This window comes from Hyperolius riggenbachi, chromosome 4 (genome assembly GCF_040937935.1).
Source record: "Hyperolius riggenbachi isolate aHypRig1 chromosome 4, aHypRig1.pri, whole genome shotgun sequence".
NCBI classification, from domain to species: domain Eukaryota; kingdom Metazoa; phylum Chordata; class Amphibia; order Anura; family Hyperoliidae; genus Hyperolius; species Hyperolius riggenbachi.
The window spans coordinates 396,633,256-396,651,378 of record NC_090649.1 but is presented as its reverse complement, the minus strand read 5'-3'; the positions used below and the strand labels follow the sequence as shown (position 1 = coordinate 396,651,378).

The 18,123-nt window shown below is 47.6% G+C and overlaps 1 protein-coding gene and 1 long non-coding RNA gene across 3 annotated transcripts in view; one reads left to right on the top strand and one right to left on the bottom strand.

The window, feature by feature from the left end:
* Window positions 1–18,123, top strand: part of ABHD12 (abhydrolase domain containing 12, lysophospholipase) — a 1,393,598-nt gene that overhangs the window by 830,057 nt on the left and 545,418 nt on the right. The gene's annotated exons all lie outside the window — the stretch shown is intronic.
* The window catches only part of LOC137504176 (uncharacterized), a 152,051-nt gene that overhangs the window by 80,655 nt on the left and 53,273 nt on the right, over window positions 1–18,123 (bottom strand). The window contains exons 3-4 of the long non-coding RNA XR_011019441.1: window positions 13,954–14,051; window positions 10,772–10,902 (exon numbers count right to left, since the gene is read on the bottom strand). This is a non-coding gene — a long non-coding RNA (uncharacterized lncRNA). The remainder of the gene's footprint in view (window positions 1–10,771; window positions 10,903–13,953; window positions 14,052–18,123) is intronic.

The following is an 18,123-nucleotide window of genomic DNA, read 5'->3' as shown; positions in this document are numbered from 1 at the left end:
AACGCGAATTCGTACTCGGAATTGCCGAATTTTCGAGTTTCGAGTGCTTACTCGGAACTGCCAAATTTCGATGGCAAACTCGAAATTCGGAATCCAAGAGCTCAGCCCTACTCTCCACCTCGTGATAAGCCAATGCAGATTGGGCAAACCAAGCTCACAGAGGTCGAGAAAAACAGGAGACGCAATGAAAAGTTATGTCTTTATTGCGCTGAGAAAGGGCATATAGTGGCTGCTTGTCCCAAGAAGGCGGAAAACTCTATCGCCTAGGAGTAGCTGGAGGTACTACCCTAGGCGATCCAGTCTTACCTCTAAGCAATAAAAGTTAATTACTCCCATGCTTCACTCCACTCAGGCGTTTATAGACTCGGGTTCGGCTGTGAATGTCATGGCTTATGATTTTGCTGTCAAAATTGGTTTTCCTTTAACTCCTGTGGGACGTCAGGTACAGATTACCGCAATGGATGACTCCTCATTACTAATTACACAGTCCATCACCCAGACTCCTGTGTTGTTGTGTCAGTTAGGAGTCTTGCATAAGGAACGAATACAGTTTCTGGTACTCAAAATGTCCACCTCCACCGTCATTCTGGGTATGCCCTGGCTTAAAAAACATTCTCCTCAGATCGACTGGAGTTCCAGACAGTTGTTAAGCTGGTCTCCCTATTGTCATCATCATTGTCTGGAGAATGTTACCTTAGGCGCTACTGAAATTCAAGTGGAGGGGACTTCTGAGTCGTCCTCTGAAACCCCTGAGATTGATTTCTGGGTGGATTGGGTACCTACGTTAAGCCCATTCCAACAGGACGTCCCTGAAGGGAAACCAGATGGGGTTCTATTCGTTCCATTGCAGTTCAGATTTAAAATTCTTCATGCATTCCATACCCATAAAAATGCTGGTCATCCAGGGATTGCTTGCACACAGGAGTTGCTGGACTGTTGTGTCTGGAGGCCTTCGCTAGTGTCAGATGGCGCCGGACCTGGACGCCGCGGCCACAGGGCTCCGGATTTGTTTCTTTTTTTCTATTTAGTCTCCCACCCTTACTCGCCTCCGAGCCTCTCTACCGCTGGGGTGAGACGTGGGGATCACGGGCATGCCGGTATTGTTCCGCACCGGCCATCGAGTCCAGCTGATTGTTACATCGGCGGTTTGGGGCGGCATGTGGGGGGCGCCGTTTGGCTTGCAGACTCCCACCGCCGCAGCTGGGTGCCGGCTCCACTGCTGCAGATCCATATCGGGCCGCTGACGGGAGAGTCGTTGCTGCTGCACACTGCAAAGCGGGTCACAGCTGATCGATCCCCAGGGAGGCTTCCACAGTGCTGCTCCGTCACCTAACACCTGATGCCGGCCATTGTTGCCCCTGCGCTGGGTCACCTCCAGGCCAGCCGCTCAGCCTACTTGTCACCGCTTCCTGCTTGGGCCACCCACATGGAGGAGCTTTCGATGCCAACGTCGCTCCACTGGCCGCTTCATAGGCAGTCTTCCACTGCCTCCTCCAGCCCGCTAGACCTACCACGTGGAGGAGATCCTCTTCTCCAAGCTCTCTCGCAGGCCTGACCACCACTGGCATGCCACTGCCAGGACGATCACAGCATCCAGACTAGAGATGTAGCGAACGGTTCGCAGGCGAACGGTTCCAGGCGAACATTGGGGGTTCGCCTGCGCCAGGCGAACCTTTGCGGAAGTTCGATTCGCCCCATAATGCACTATGAGGGTGAACTTTGACCCTCTGCATCACAGTCAGCAGGCACATTGTAGCCATTCAGGCTACAGTAAGCCCTGGAGCCCCACCCCCCCCCCCCCCTTATATAAGGCAGGGTCCGGCGGCCATTACACTCACTCGTGTGCCTGCTATTAGACAGACTAGGGCGAGCTGCTGCAGACTTGTTCTTCTTGGGACAGATTAGTTAGGTTCTTGGCTGCTTAGTTTGCTCCTGGCTAATTGTTATTGCTTTTATAGCACCCTAGCTCTTTTCAGAGCTCATCCTGTACTTTATTTTTTTTTACTGTGTGTCAAATTGACACTTTTGTTGCATGCACAGCCTTGCTAATTGATAGTGTGTGTGTGCCACTGCCAGCAGCCCAGCACATTCAGTGACTCACTACCTGTGTGTGTGACAGGGAGCTGCACATTGTACTACCCAGTACTGCATATACCCCAGTACATGTTGTGTTTACTTAACCCACCTCATCACTGCACATAACTACCTGTTGTGTTGAGTAAACCCAGCTCACTGCATATACCTACTACCTGTTGTGTTTACTTAACCCACCTCATCACTGCACATAACTACCTGTTGTGTTGAGTGAACCCAGCTCACTGCATATACCTACTACCTGTTGTGTTGAGTGAACCCAGCTCACTGCATATACCTACTACCTGTTGTGTTGAGTGAACCCAGCTCACTGCATATACCTACTACCTGTTGTGTTTACTTAACCCACCTCATCACTGCACATAATTACCTGTTGTGTTGAGTGAACCCAGCTCACTGCATATACCTACTACCTGTTGTGTTGAGTGAACCCAGCTCACTGCATATACCTACTACCTGTTGTGTTGAGTGAACCCACCTCATCACTGCACATAACTACCTGTAGTGTTGAGTAAACCCAGCTCACTGCATATACCTACTACATGTTGTGTTGAATGAACCCAGCTCACTGCATATACCTACTACCTGTTGTGTTGGGTGAACCCAGATCACTGCATATACCTACTACCTGTTGTGTTGAGTGAACCCACCTCATCACTGCACATAACTACCTGTTGTGTTAAGTGAACCCAGCTCACTGCATATACCTACTACCTGTTGTGTTGAGTGAACCCAGCTCACTGCATATACCTACTACCTGTTGTGTTGAGTGAACCCAGCTCACTGCATATACCTACTACCTGTTGTGTTTACTTAACCCACCTCATCACTGCACATAACTACCTGTTGTGTTGAGTAAACCCAGCTCACTGCATATACCTACTACCTGTTGTGTTTACTTAACCCACCTCATCACTGCACATAACTACCTGTTGTGTTGAGTAAACCCAGCTCACTGCATATACCTACTACCTGTTGTGTTGAGTGAACCCAGCTCACTGCATATACCTACTACCTGTTGTGTTGACTTAACCCACCTCATCATCACTGCATATACCTAGCTTTGTGTTGAGTGAACCCAGCTCACTGCATCCTACTACCTGTTGTGTTGAGTGAACCCAGCTCACTGCATCCTACTACCTGTTGTGTTGAGTGAACCCACCTCACTGCATCCTAGTACCTTTACTGTTCAGTGAACCCAGCTCACTGCATCCTACTACCTGTTGTGTTGAGTGAACCCACCTCACTGCATCCTAGTACCTTTACTGTTCAGTGAACCCAGCTCACTGCATCCTAGTACCTTTACTGTTCAGTGAACCCAGCTCACTGCATCCTACTACCTGTTGTGTTGAGTGAACCCACCTCACTGCATCCTAGTACTTTTACTGTTCAGTGAACCCAGCTCACTGCATCCTACTACCTGTTGTGTTGAGTGAACCCACCTCACTGCATCCAACTACCTTTACTGTTCAGTGAACCCAGCTCACTGCATCCTACTACCTGTTGTGTTGAGTGAACCCACCTCACTGCATCCAAGTACCTTTACTGTTCAGTGAACCCAGCTCACTGCATATACCTAGCATCCCCCCGAGATGGACAAAATGGACAAACCAGGTAGAGGAAGAGGTAGAGGCAGACCCAGAGGAAGGTCACAAGGCACCGGCAGGTCTGTACGAGGTGGTGTTGCTGTGATTTCGTGCGGACCTGGCCCAAAATACAGTGCTCAGAAGAAGGCACGTGCCATCACTTCCCAAAATCGTGAGGAGGTGATTGAGTATTTAACACAGAACACCTCATCTCCCGCAGCCACCAGCGCTACAACAAGCACCACATCCGCTGCATTTGACACTTCACAGGAGTTATTTGGTGGTGGTGGTGAAATCACCGATTCACAGCCACTACTGCAACAACAAGAAGAAAGCGCAGGTACACCACCTCCTACGTCTGAGTAGGGGGGCTCAGCGGTTTGGAAATTTTTTCACGTGTGTGTCTCAGATCGGAGCAAAGCCATCTGTTGTCTCTGCCAGCAAAAATTGAGCCGTGGAAAGGCCAACTCTCACGTAGGGACAAGTGCCCTACGAAGGCACCTGGAGAGAAAGCACAAACAGCTATGGCAAGAACACCTGAGGAAAAGCAGCACCCCTCAAAAGACAAGCCGCGGAGAACAACCGCAGCAGCCGTCACAGGGGGCTTCTGCTGCTCCATGTTCCCGTGGTATTGTTTGTGGCTGGGGGGAGGAAGAATGGATACACTTTTAAACAATTTAAAAATACAACCATCTAAAGTTTCAAACAATTTAAAAATACAACCATCTAAAGTTTCAAACAATTTAAAAATACAACCATCTAAAGTTTCAAACAATTTAAAAATACAACCATCTACATTTTCAAACAATTTAAAAAAAGGGCAAAAAAACTTGCCCTCCGTCAAACATTGTTGGCAAATGCTTTCGACTTGGTTTGTCTTCCGCTGGGTCAAGGGTCCATCTGACCACAGATGCCTGGTCTGCAAAGCACGGTCAGGGCAGCTACAGCATGGGTCTCAGCAGGCTCCCACTTCGGGCCGGAATCCAACCTTCATTCCCCGCGGTGACAATGGCAGAATTGCCCTCCATAACGGATTCCCGTTAAAAGGATTTAAAGTTGATTCATTACAATTAGGGCCTCAAAGTCCTGTATTGCATGCCTGCCTGCTGCCCTCCTTGGATGTGCAGTGGTAGCCGTTGCTCAGGCTCCACACCAGATTCCATCCCTCATTCCCTGGCCATTACCCGGGGGTCACTCACAAATGGTAGACTTGCCCACCTCCATATGATTCTTGTGAAAGGAATGTGGTGTCATCTTTGCCCGCCATAACGGATTCCCGTTAAAGGATTTAAAGTTGATTCATGACAATTAGGGCCGCAAAAGGTCCTCCTGAGTCCTGTATTGTTATTTTTGGTCACTACCTCAGGGCGGGCGTGCATGCCTGCCTGCCTGCTGCCCTCTTTGCCTGGATGTGCAGTGGTAGCCGTTGCTCAGGCTCCACACCGGATTCAAACCCCTCATTCCCCGGCCATTACCCGGGGTCACTCACAAATGGCAGACTTGCCCGCCTCCATATAATTCTCGTGAAAGGAATGTGGTGTCATCTTTGCCCGCCATAACGGATTCCCGTTAAAGGATTTAAAGTTGATTCATGACAATTAGGGCCGCAAAAGGTCCTCCTGAGTCCTGTATTGTTATTTTTGGTCACTACCTCAGGGCGGGCGTGCATGCCTGCCTGCCTGCTGCCCTCCTTGCCTGGATGTGCAGTGGTAGCCGTTGCTCAGGCTCCACACCGGATTCAAACCCCTCATTCCCCGGCCATTACCCGGGGTCACTCACAAATGGCAGACTTGCCCGCCTCCATATGATTCTCGTGAAAGGAATGTGGTGTCATCTTTGCTCGCCATAACTGGTTCTCGTTAAAGGATTTAAAGTACATTCATTTCAAATACACAGCAGGGCCTCGAAAGTCCTCCTCCTGTATTGTTATTTTTGGTCACTACCTCGGGGCGGGCGGGCGTGCATGCCTGCCTGCTGCCCTCCTTGGATGTGTAGTGGTAGCCGTTGCTCAGGCTCCACACCGGATTCAAACCCCTCATTCCTCGGCCATTACCCGGGGTCACAATGGCAGACTTGACCGCCTCCACAGGATTCTCATTGTAGCGGTACTGAACAAGTACACAGCAAGTAGAAAATGTAATTTAAAAACAAAACGTAAGATTTTTAACAATGCCATGGAAAGTTGAGAAGGAAGTCACACATTACCTGACATCACTGAGTGAGGAAGAGCAATCTCGCCATGTTGCGCAGTAGTCCAGCATGGCCGTCACTACACAAACAGCTGTTTGCGGTGCGTTACACAGTGAGTTTGGTGTGTCAGTGTGAAGCAGTACTCTAATTACACTCCCTGATTGATGTATACACATGCAAGATGTTTTAAAGCACGTTAGGCCTGCAATTTAGCATTCAATGTGATTTCTGCCCTTAAAACGCTGCTTTGCGTCACATCCAGATTTTTCTCCGGGACTTTAGGCATGTATCCCACTCCGCCATGCCCCCCTCCAGGTGTTAGACCCCTTGAAACATCTTTTCCATCACTTTTGTGGCCAGCATAATTTTTTCTATTTTTCAAAGTTCACCTCCCCATTGAAGTCTATTGCGGTTCGCGAACTTTCCGCGAACCGAACCTTCCGCGGAAGTTCGCGAACCGAAAATCGGCGGTTCGCGACATCTCTAATCCAGACATCATAGGCTGGCATCACCCCACGGCCCTCATGCAAACTCCAGCACAAAGGGGGATCGAGTCACTCCCCCACTGCTCCAGCCGTGCCAGACATGCAGTGATCGCACAGAAGGAGCCACATCGCTGAACGGTCCCGCTGACTCTGATGCTCTGCCGCCATGGGACAACAAACACAAAAACTATTGCCGCCTGCGTGAACGCCTGATCCATCTAAAGGCTGCCCGGCAAAAGGGGACTCACTTTTTTTTCACTGTTCTTACCTTCTCCATTTTCATTCTTTTTCCTCTCTTTCTCTCTCCCAAGGATGGACTGGGGGGCATCTGATTCAAAGTATCGCTGAAGAAGCGTTTTGAGTGCCTTATACGGCAGCGGATTACCCCCCAACCCCCCCCCCCCCCCCCCCGGTCCTCTCCTGGGTCCATCTCTTGAGTTTTCCTTCTATCTATCCTTTTTATTCTATGCCGTGTATATTTGCTGTATGCAATGTATGTACCTACTGTAAGTATGCATATGCACTGTATGTACCTACTGTATGTCTATTGTATGCTAAATTGCACCATTCTGCTACTGTACTGACCCTGTTGTGCCAAAATCAATTCCGGGTACAACTCTTGTTGTACTTGGCGAAATAAAGCTGATTCTGATTCTGAGATTGTAAGGAATTTGTCAATAATTGCTCCGTTTGTGCTAGGAGTAAGCCATCTAGACGGGCTCCTGTGGGTACCTTACAGTCACTTCCAGTGCCTGAGCAGCCCTGGACCCATGTGTCCATGGACTTTGTGGGCGAACTGCCTAGATCAGAAGGTAAAACAGTCATATGGGTGGTAGTCGATAGGTTCAGTAAGATGGCCCACTTTATTCCCTTGGACGGACTCCCCTCTGCACAAGAGTTGGCAGGGCTCTTCATCCGTCACATTTTCAAACTGCATGGAATTCCGGAAAATGTGGTGTCAGATAGGGGAGTCCAGTTTGTGTCCAGGTTTTGGAAGGCCTTCTGTCGTCATATGGGAATGAACCTATGGTTTTCCTCCGGCTACCACCCACAGACTAACGGGCAGACCGAAAGGGTCAACTAATCTTTAGAGCAGTTCCTTAGATGTTACGTGGCTGATGCTCAGATGGATTGGGTCAAATTCTTGCCTTTTGCAGAATTTGCCCATAATAATTTGAAATGTGCCTCCTCGGGATTCTCCCCTTTTCAAGTAGTAACGGGGAGATCACCGAAGTTCTCTCCGCTGCCGGTGGTGTCATCACCTTTCCCGGCCTTGGAGGAGTGGCAAGAGACATTAAAAGAGATCTGGGGAAAAGTCAAAGAGAATTTGAAAAAGGCTTTTTCTACCCAGAAAAAACAGGCGGATAGGAAACGTTCTGTGGAGTGGAATTTTCTCCCAGAAGATTTAGTGTGGGTTTCTACTCGACACTTGGCCCTAAAGCAACCCTCTGCTAAATTGGGTCCTAAATTCATAGGGCCATACCCTGTGACCAAAAGGGTCAACAATGTTACCTATGTTGTCTCGCTCCCACCCAGCTTCAGGGGTGGTAGAACGTTTCATGTATCTCTCTTGAAACCTGCTGTGCATGTGGATTCCTCCCCCCCCTGTGGTGATTGATGGAGAAGCAGAGTACGAGATAAGGTAGATCTTGGATTCTCGGGTGGTGCGTAACTCCATACAGTACCTAGTCCATTGGAGAGGGTATGGTGCGGAGGAGAGTCCTTGGAATACACTTTCTCGCATGCATGCAGAAGAACTCAGGGAGGAGTTTCATAGATTGCACCCTGATAGACCAGGTGGTTCGTGTCCGGAGTCCACGTCTAGAGGGGGGGGGGGGGGGGGTACTGTAACGTCTGAAACTATAGCGGCTGCGGATACGCAGGCTATGCCCGCAGCCGCCTTTGTTCCCTGTTCACAGGCCTTATCCGTCATGGCGGCATCCAGCACGCCGGGAACAGCATTGTCTCTTGCTCATAGGGTCTCTGTATCGTGCGGGCGGAGACAGGACCTTTATGCTGGAAGAAGGCGCGTCAGCTGACCTGCCGGTCGGCTGGCGTCGGGAGTGAATTGCGCCGCTCAGATTGGCTGATTGCTAGGGGGCGTGGCGCTGGGCTCTCCTCGGCTTCTTAAGCCTTCACAGATCATTGGCAACTTGTCTGCTGTTGCGAATACACTCGTGATAGCGCTCAGACCTACTGAGGTTCCTGTTGATGATAGATGTATATGAAGTGTTTGCGATATACATCTATCTATAGTTAGTTATTATTACATTGTACTCTGATAACCTGTGTATGATTCTGGCTACTCTCTGACCTTGCTATTGCTAAAACGATTCTGTACCTCTGCCTTTCTGACTTAAGTTGCTGAACCTCTGCCTGATATTAACTACTCTCTCGCCTGCCGATGTTGTACTATCTCTACCTGCCTGTTATCGAACCTTGCCTGTCTGACTACTCTACTCACCAGTGGGCCCTTGCCACTGGTGAGGTGCTCTAGCTATTAGAACCTACCAGCCCCTTTGGTGAGGTTCAGACTTACTTGCACAGCTCCAGTGACTGATAGTACTTTGCCAGCTCCTCTGGCAAGGTCTAGTTAAACTACTCAGTCATTTGTGCTGTTAGTATCTTGCCAGCTCCTCTGGCAAGGTCTAGTTAAACTACTCAGTCATTTGTGCTGTTAGTATTTTGCCAGCTCCTCTGGCAAGGTTTAGTTAAACTATTCCGTCATTTGTGCTGCTAGTACGTTACCAGCTCCTCTGGCAAGGTCTAGTTAAACTATTCAGTCATTTGTGCTGTTAGTTCCTTACCAGCTCCTCTGGCAAGGTCTAGTTAAACTATTCAGTCATTTGTGCTGTTAGTACCTTACCAGCTCCTCTGGCAAGGTCTAGTTAAACTATTCACTCATTTGTGCTGTTAGTACCTTACCAGCTCCTCTGGTAAGGTTTAGCCAAACTTCGTTTATTCTTTCATGATTAGTACTTTGCCAGCTCCTCTGGTAAAGGTATTGTTATTTGTGTTGGTAGACCCTCCAGCTCCTCTGGAGAAGTCTATACTGTTGCACCAAACACCACACCTTACTCTCAGCTAGCTATACTAGTATTGTTGGTGATACTGCAGATCACCACATAATCAGGTATAGCGTCTGTATTATTGGTGATACTGCAGATCACCACATAATCAGGTATAGCGTCTGTATTATTGGTGATACTGCAGATCACCACATAATCAGGTATAGCGTCTGTATTATTGGTGATACTGCAGATCACCACATAATCAGGTATAGCGTCTGTATTATTGGTGATTCTGCAGATCACAAATAATCAGACGTCTGAGTTGCAGCACCCAATCGTTACATTATTATAAATGGAATTTCCATGGAATGGAAAATCAAAAACTCACAAGAAAAAGTTAAATACACATGGGCAACGGGCAGATAATATGCCCACTTGTAACTTCCCAAACACAGTGTTATTAGTTACAGATGGTGATCCTTATTCCCCCCCCCCAGACTCCGTGCGCTGCCTGGCCAATCAGTGCCAGGCAGCGCTGTGGGGTGGATCGAAGTCCCCTTTGACTTCACGACGTCGATGACGTCATCCCGCCCGTCGCCATGGCGACGGGGGAAGCCCTCCAGGAGATTCCGTTCTTTGAACGGGATCTCCTGATCTCCGATCGCCGTAGGTGATCAGAGGGGCTGTGGGAATGCCGCTGAGCAGCGGCTATCATGTAGCGAGACCTTGTCTCGCTACATGAAAAAAAAAAATTAAAAAAAAATGGCTTTGCTGCCCCCTGGCAGATTTTGATAAACCGCCAGGAGGGTTAATCTTCTAGTTAAAATAACTTTTCAGCACTCTGCAATTTAAAAAGTACCAAAAAGTACTGCCAAAATCATTCTGAGTATTTTCTTGCTTGTTGGTGGCTTAAAGGGCATTTTATTGATAAGGTATGAAAATATTACCTAGGAGAAAAGTTAAATGTGGGCCGTTGTGTCTTTTTCTGATAGCTTGTACTCCAGGTTGCTAGAGAGTAATAAAGCCTGGTACACTGCTCCAATTTGATTGGCCAATGACTGGCCAATTTACCAAATCTGCATACCGGTTTTAAGTACTATGAACAGATTGTGCTGGTAAGCTCTCATAGTACATGGAAGAGGAAAATGGGGCCAATTAAAATTGGATATGTCTTCCAGGCTTAAAGAGACTCAGAGATGAGTCTTCCTGCTGTTTTTTTACTTACCTGGGTTTTCCTCTAGCCCCATAAGCATGGATGTGTCCCTCGACGTCCTCCTCAGAGCCTCCGTTTAGCCGCAATCTTCCCCGGTAAGGAGTTCAGTGACGGACCCTCTGCACATGCACATGCGCGGGTCTCTTTAAAGTGTACCCGAGGCTAACTTTGAGTCAAAAAATGGATACTTACCTGACTGAGAAGTGGAGAGATAAGTTCAACTTGATGAACCACACTTTCCTTGATTTAGTCCCCTCAATTACTTTGAGCTGTGCCAAAAATGTGTGAGGACCTCGGCTCTTGAGGACTGGAGTTGGACATCCCTGTAGTACAGAATAAGGATAGGGACTGAAAAAAAGTTTATTACCAATGCAGTTTTGGAGGTACTTCTCCTATGTTAAGGTATAGTCAGTGTGCAACAGTGTTCTCTGGACCATTGTGTGCTTTCAGATAGAGTAAATAACTGATTGTTGAAATTTTACTCAAAGAACTCTCCTCCAACTTAAGCTGCATATTAGGCAAAACTAGCTGCTAGGCAGTACACCCATATATACGTATACACTTAAATACAAGTTGAGCTTGTGTATAAGTCGACTCCAATATTCAACCCTCATAAGCTGGAATTTTTTATTGACTCAAGTATAAGTCTACTCAGCAAAGTTAATGGCTGCACTTGGGGATCGGGAAGAATAAACAGCTGCACTTGGGTCCCAGGAGTGGTTAATGACTTTATTACATACAGTATTGCAACCATTAACCCCTCCTGTCCCTTTAGTGCAGCCAATAACTCCTCCAGGCCCCCAAATGCAGCAGTTATTCCCTTCCCTTCCTGCAGCCCAGTATTTTCTCCCTGCCCTTTTCCTTTCAGACCTGCATTTTCTTGGCGTTTCCTTTATCAAGAAAGTGTAACTTACCACTGGGTAAATTACTGCAAATGGGATTATAAATAACAGTACACACATTACTCAGTATGCTCAGTGTTGCCCATGACTTGTGTATAAGCCGACCCCTATCTATACTTATTATTATTATATTATTAAATGAGTTAGACCTACATTTCTAGACTTATACTCGAGTATATACGGTGTAAATAGGAATTAGACATCCCTTACCCTTTATGTAATTTTGGTTTATGTGATACTATTTTAGCTAATCATGTTTTTATCGTTGCTCCACACAAAGGGCTTGATTCACAAAGCGGTGCAAAGTGTTTGCACGCCTGTGAAAAGCCCTTTATCACGCCTAAACTCAGTTTAGGCGTGATAAGAAGAAACTCGCGCGATCTCCCGCGCGCAAAGTTTTGCGCGCGTAGTGCACTGCGCTGCGCGCGCAGTGTACCGTGCTTCGCACGCAGCGTCCATTGAGCCCTATGGGACTTTGCGCGCGCAGCGCGGTGCGCTACGCGCGCAAAACTTTGCGCGCGGGAGCTTTGCGCGAAGAGCAGCACAAATCGGTGATAACTCAGCTTTGCACGGCTTATCACGCCTAAAGTCTTTTAGGCGTGATAACTGAGTTATCACCGCTTTGTGAATCAGGGCCATAGGCTTCACATTTCTTCAGAAATGTCCATACATAGCTTTTTGTGATGGGTATAGGAAGAGATGTAAAGTAAAATTATAATTTTTTTGAAATGGCTATTTTTAAAAGACTAGTAGTTATCCAAACTAAAAAATCTGATATCTATTTCACTCGTCTACGGACTTGATTAAAGGACACCTAAAGTGAGAGGAATATGGAGACTGACATATTTTTTTCCATTTAAAACCAGTTGCCTGGCAGTACTGCTGATCTTTTTGGCTGCAGAATTGTCTTAAGGTAGGAACACACTAGGCAGAATCGCATATGCGTTTTCCACCTTGTGCTATGGGGAAAACTCATGCGATTCTGCATAGTGTTCCTGCTCTAAATCACACACCTGAAACCTTCATGTGGCTGATCTTGTCAGATTTCAGTCAGAAACAACTGATCGACATGCTTGTTCGGGGTCGAAGGCTAAAGGTATTAGAGACACAGGATCTGCAGGACAGCCAGGCAATTTGCATTGTTTAACCACTTAAGTACCAGTGGTCTCTGCCCCTTAAAGGGGAACTGAAGAGAGAGGTATATGGAGGCTGTCATGCTTATTTCTTTTTAGACAATACCAGTTGCCTGGCAGCCCTGCTGATCCTCTGCCTCTAATACTATTACCCATAGCCCCTGAACAAGCATGCAGCATATCAGGTGTTTCAGTGGTTCAGACTTATAAGTCTGATCTGACAAGACTAGCTGCATGCTTGTTTCTGGTTTTAATCAGATACTACTGCAGAGAAATAGACCAGCAGGGCTGCCAGGCAACTGGTATTGATTAAAAGGAAATAAACATGACAGCCTCCATATACCTCTCTCTTCAGTTCCCCTTTAAGGACCAGAGACCGCTGGTAGAAAGATGACAGAATCCCGACGAATCGCTGTGCATACCCGCCGCAAGCGCCGTCATCACCGCATGCCGGGATCCTGCTGACAGCCACTCTGCCGTCTCTATGACCGTGTCTATTAATGTAAGCCAATTGGAGCGGCTTACATTGATGGACATGGCCAGGAGCCAGTGAACTGCGGCGAGAAACGTTGGGTTTGAGCGGCGCGATTGGCGGGGAGCGACGGAAACGACGGATGCGCACTGCGGGCGGCGATTGAAATCTACACCCCGCCAGCCAGGAGCCCACCAAAAGAGGGCGTAGATTTCAATCACCTTGGTACTTAAGTAGTTAAAGGGAACCTAAATTGAGAAGGATATGGATTTTTCCTTTTAAAATAATTCCAGTTGCCTGACTCTCCTGCTGATCCTGTGTCTCTAATACTTTTAGATACTTTTAGCCACAGCCCCTCAACAAGCATGCAGATCAGGTGCTCTGACTGAAGTCAGACTGGATTAGCTGCGTGCTAGTTTCGGGTGTGTAATTCAGCTACAACTGCCGCCAAAGAAATCAGCAGGACTGACAAGCAACTGGTATTGTTTAAAAGGAAACATCCATATCCCTCTCAGTTAAGGTTCCCTTTAAGGCTCACAGGGGTGTGTTGCGGTATAGTGTAACAGCGCTTTGTAATGTGGTTTACCACATTTCAATGCTCCACCTAACGCACTGCATACTGCATATTACCGCTAAATGTGTGCGTTGACAGTGAAAATGAAGCATACATTTCATTAACTATATGCTTTGCTGTATCCGATGAAACGCGAGCATAACATGTGGCCCCACTGCCCCAATCCAAGGCATTACTGCTGTAACAGGGAACACAACGCTTGACCACTGTGAACGTAGCCTAATGGGAAATAAATATGGCAGCCTCCATATCCATATGGGGCAGCACAGTGACGTAGTGGATAGCGCTCTTACCTTGCAGAACTCGCCCCCCAATTGGAATCCTGGACAGGGCACTATCTGCATGGAGTTTGTATTTTCTTCCATTGTGGATTTCCTCTAGGCACTTCCTCCTGCATCCCAAAAACATACAGATAGGTTAATTGGCTCTTCCTAAATTGGCCCAAGACTATGATGGAAACATGACTATGGTAGGGATTAGATTGTGATATTTTATTAAGAAATAATCAAAAAAATGCACTAGCATACACATAAATAATAATAAAAGTATGCACATCAATGAATGCGTAACATAAAAACTCCTCAATATAAACACAAAATAAGGGTACTTTTCTGAGAAATATCAAATTTATCAATATATACAGATGCACACATAACCTGATATAGGCCAAACCTATCAAGGAGGTACACATACACACACAATCATACTAACAGGACCTAAAAACACGGATAACACAGACCACCACCAAATCAAAAGTGACAACACCTACATTACAACAGTCATACAACTAAAACCACCAACATAAAACTACATTCAAATGACTCATACAGTAAACCATGGAGCTTTTACGTCCATAAGGATAGAACTGAAAATGATGTTGAAGACTGAAGACAAACAAAGTAACAAGACAAAACTTAAAGAAAAAAGTTACAGGACGGTGCAAGAAAAAAATAAAAAGGAAAATAATAAAAACCTCAACCAAACACATATACATGGGAACACAAAGGGATAACTCCTTCGTGTTTGCGGCCTATCTTCAAAAATAAGTATAAAATAGAGTAACCAGATTTTTGTGGGTCCAACCTGGGACAGGGAGGGGGGGCGCGGGGGTGGGTTCGCGCACAGCGTGCCGCGGCGAAAAGTGGGGAGGACTGAGGAGTGCGCAGCGACGAAGACTGGGGAGGGGCGTGGCCATGCCATTGTATGGGCGGAGCTAATGTAATGATGTAACAGCGAGGCATAAGAAAGCAGTGTTTACGCCATGATGTGGACAAACGAGACTTTGCATCATGGGTGTGCAGAAACTGTGTGATGCTAATAGTATACCGTAACCACAAAGCAGCAAACATAGCCATCTATGACCATTAAAAAATAAATGCAGTAACAGTGACCCCGGACACCAGAAAATAAACGCAATGGGCAACATGTCAGCACAAAATAAACGCAATGCGGGCAACATGTCAGTATAAAATAAATGCAATGCGGGCAACATGTCAGTACAAAATAAACGCAATGCGGGCAAACATGTCAGTACAAAATAAACGCAATGCGGGCAAACATTTCACCAGAAAATTAACGCAATGCGAGCAAACATTTCACCAGAAAAGAAACGCAATGCGGGCAAACATTTCACCAGAAAAGAAATGCAATGCGGGCAAACATTTCACCAGAAAATTAACGCAATGCGGGCAAACATTTCACCAGAAAAGAAATGCAATGCGGGCAAACATTTCACCAGAAAAGAAATGCAATGCGGGCAAACATTTCACCAGAAAAGAAACGCAATGCGGGCAGACATTTCACCAGAAAAGAAACGCAATGCGGGCAAACATTTCACCAGAAAATTAACGCAATGCGGGCAAACATTTCACCAGAAAATTAACGCAATGCGGGCAAACATTTCACCAGAAAAGAAACGCAATGCGGGCAAACATTTCACCAGAAAAGAAACGCAATGCGAGCAAACATTTCACCAGAAAAGAAACGCAATGCGGGCAAACATTTCACCAGAAAATTAACGCAATTCGGGCAAACATTTCACCAGAAAAGAAACGCAATGCGGGCAAACATTTCACCAGAAAAAAAACGCAATGCGGGCAAACATTTCACCAGAAAAGAAACGCAGTGCGGGCAAACATTTCACCTGGGAAAAGAAACGCAATGCGGGCAAACATTTCACCTTAAAAAGAAAGCATTTACTAACCTGGCAGAAGTCTCCGGCCTCTGGCGCGCTGCTCCCGGGACCTCCTTCCTCCTCCTGCTCGTCTCCCGCGCTGACAGCCTGGCAGAGCAGGGCTACGGCAAGATGGCGCCCGAAGCCCTGTACTGGAGTCACAAATAGTCTCCAGTACAGGGCTTTGGCAGCCATCTTGCCGTAGCCCTGCTCGCCTGCCGGTGTTGGAACAGACACCAGAAGAGGAGGCTGGAGCGGGGCTGCGGGCAATGAACTGGCACGACGTCTATAGACGCCGCTGCCAGTTCATGAGGAGAGTGGCCAGAGTCCGGGACGTCCCGCTGCTGAAAGCGGGACGTTTCCCGGGACCTCATGCTGCCTGGGACAGCGGACCCCGAATCCGGGACGCGTCCCGGGCAATCCGTCTGGTCACTCTATATAAAAAGAATCAAAATCTACAGTGGAGGAGTAAGAGACAGAAAAGACCCATCACCAAGAGAGACTCCACCAGGTTAACCCTCTGGGCGATACAATTATATCGCCCAGGAGGGGGCGCAGCACTTTTTTTTTTATTTTATTTTTTTTAAATCATGTAGCGAGCCCAGGGCTCGCTACATGATAGCCGCTGCGCAGCGGCATCCCCCCACCCACTCCGATCGCCTTCGGCGATCAGAGTAAGCAGGAAATCTCGTTCAGAACGGGATTTCCTGCTGGGCTTCCCCGGTCGCCATGGCGACGGGGCGGGATGACGTCACCGACGTCATGGACGTCGTGACGTCAGAGGGAGTCCCGATCCACCCCTTAACGCTGCCTGGCCCTGATTGGCCAGGCTGCACAAGGGGTCGGGGCGGGGGGGGCTGCGCGGCACGGCGGGTAGCGGCGGATCGGCGGCGAGCGGCGGCGATCGAAAGTTATACGCAGCTAGCAAAGTGCTAGCTGCGTGTAACAAAAAAAAAATTATGCAAATCGGCCCAGCAGGGCCTGAGAACTCCTCCTGAGCGACAAACCCCGAGCTCAGCTCGGGATTATCGCTCAGGAGGTTAAGGAGGCCTGATGTTCTGCCACGCCAGAGCCCAAGCCCCTCTTCCTAGCTTACGTCTCTCCAAGTACCGAATCTGCCCAACCTCACCGAGTATGTTGCTCACCACCACCTGGACAGGCAAGATTTTCTAATAGCTAAATCACACTGTGCTAACCAAGTGCATCGCCTAACCACTAAACTGACTATGTATGAAGTGCACAAATCATAACCCTTGGTTGAAAGCTCCATATGCCCACTCAGCATAACTGAGATGCTCCAGAAATGGGATATTGAGGGCCCCACCCACCTGTTTTACACCTCTACATTGAAGGGACACGACACCAGGAAATGGTCCATGCTCTCCTCGACACCTCATCCGTGTCGAGGACAAACACGTTCCATCACACTCCTGCACTTCATGTTCTCACCAACTTGCCCTGGAAAGTAAGCCAGGCGATGTCCCACAATTTATTCGGAATTCGCGTCGAGTTAAGCACTCGTAACCCCCCCCTCCAAAAATGTGCCTGGGCAATCCCTCAAGGCCAGTGTGTCATGATAGTAAGAATCTATCACCCAAGCCAAGAGGGCTTTCCTCTCGACCGATCTGATATCTTCCACCGTCAATCCCCACTGCAATAATTTCTTCATACAAGGTATAACGTAGGCCGGAAGATAGCCATGGCGTGCTCTCAAATTTTTCACTGGGCCTCCGCTCTTCCAACTCCCAAGGAAAGGCTCACACCAAGCTTGAAAAATACTAACCCAACTAGGCGGGCTCTCGGCAAGCATGTTACCAACATTGTACTTAATGAAAATCAGAGAGAAAAAGACAATCGGGTTGACCATCCCTAGGTCACCCTCCCACCTAGTTCTGAAAGTAATGTTCCTGCGTACATGGTTCAGCTTGTTCCCCCAGAGCATCTGGAAGAACAAGCCATTGATCCTGGTATACAGGGATGCTGGCAAAATTGCAATGTAGCTGACGTATTACATGATTGGAACCAAATAGATTTTGATCAAGTCGACCCTTTCTCTAAAAGTTAAACTCCAACTCTTCCAAAGTACTACTTTTGTGCTGAGATCATTAAGTTTGCTCTCCCAATTTCGCAGGCCATAATCGCCTGGGCCGAATCTGATGCCAAGGATTTTTATTTCTGGTTGTGGCACAGGGAAGGAACCAGGAAGTTCAAAGGATTCTCCATCCTTTCCCATCCAGAAAGTTTCACATTTATCTGGATTGATCTTTGAACCTGATGCCAATGAGTACCG